Source organism: Pundamilia nyererei, unplaced genomic scaffold (genome assembly GCF_000239375.1).
Source record: "Pundamilia nyererei isolate P.nyererei 1_Seehausen unplaced genomic scaffold, PunNye1.0 scaffold00581, whole genome shotgun sequence".
Lineage (NCBI taxonomy): Eukaryota > Metazoa > Chordata > Actinopteri > Cichliformes > Cichlidae > Pundamilia > Pundamilia nyererei.
Window position 1 is genome coordinate 19794 of NW_005187982.1, and position 1035 is coordinate 20828.

The 1035-nt window shown below is 39.8% G+C and overlaps 2 protein-coding genes across 4 annotated transcripts in view; both read left to right on the forward strand.

The window, feature by feature from the left end:
• The window catches only part of LOC102194913 (zinc finger protein 2 homolog), a 43645-nt gene that overhangs the window by 17004 nt on the left and 25606 nt on the right, over positions 1-1035 (forward strand). The window lies entirely within an intron of this gene.
• LOC106455960 (zinc finger protein 239-like) overlaps positions 1-1035 on the forward strand; it is a 45770-nt gene that overhangs the window by 5657 nt on the left and 39078 nt on the right. The window lies entirely within an intron of this gene.

Genomic DNA, 1035 nt, shown 5'->3' on the forward strand with positions numbered 1-1035 from the left:
CTGCCTCTGTTTGTATCTCTGTCACTGCAGGACCAACATGGAGCGAGAAGTCAGCGCTCTCAGGAGGCCGACAAACCTCACCGAAAAAAGGGGCAGAAAAAATACAGCTGTGATGAGTGTGGGAAGGATTTTATTTGTCCTGCAAACTTAAAAAGACACCAACTCATCCACAGTGGAGTTAAACCGTACTGTTGTGAGTTCTGTGAAAAGCCTTTTACCCAGGCTGCAGACTTAAAATCACATCAACTCATCCACGTTGGAGTTAAAGCGTTCAAATGTGACTTGTGTGAAAAGTCTTTTACCCATCCTGGAAGCCTAAAAAGACATCAACTCATCCACAGTGGAGTTAAAGCATACAGATGTGACTTGTGTGGAAAGTCTTTTACCCACCTTGAAAGCTTAAAAATACACAAAGTCACCCACAGTGGAGTTAAAGCATACAACTGTGACTTGTGTGGAAAGTCTTTTAGCCAGGCTGCAAGCTTAAAAACACACCAACTCATTCACAGTGGAATTAAGGCATTCAGCTGTAAGTTGTGTGGAAAATCATTTACCCAGTCCCAAAACTTAAAAAAACATCAAGTTACCCACTCTGGAATTAAGGCGTACAGCTGTGACATTTGTGGAAAAACTTTCAGCCATGTAGGGTACAGAAATATTCACCTACGGATTCACACTGGAAATGATGTTTACTGCTGTGATCAGTGTGGAAAACTGTTTACAACAGATGCACAGTTACAAAGCCACATGTTTAGCCACACTGAGGAGAGACCTTATAAATGTGACCTCTGTGATAAGGCTTTTAAAGAGCCAAGCTCCCTAAAAAAACACCAACAGATCCACACCAGAAAAAAACTCTACAAGTGCAGTTACTGTGAGGTATGTATTTTTCTTTTTAGACTTGCACTTATTTTGAAGTATTATGTGAATATAGTTTAATTTCAAAGCTAAACGAGACATAAAAACTTAATGTACAGAATATTCAGTCAAACCTCACACAAACCTTCTGAAACTTTCCTGATGTTGGAAAAACAT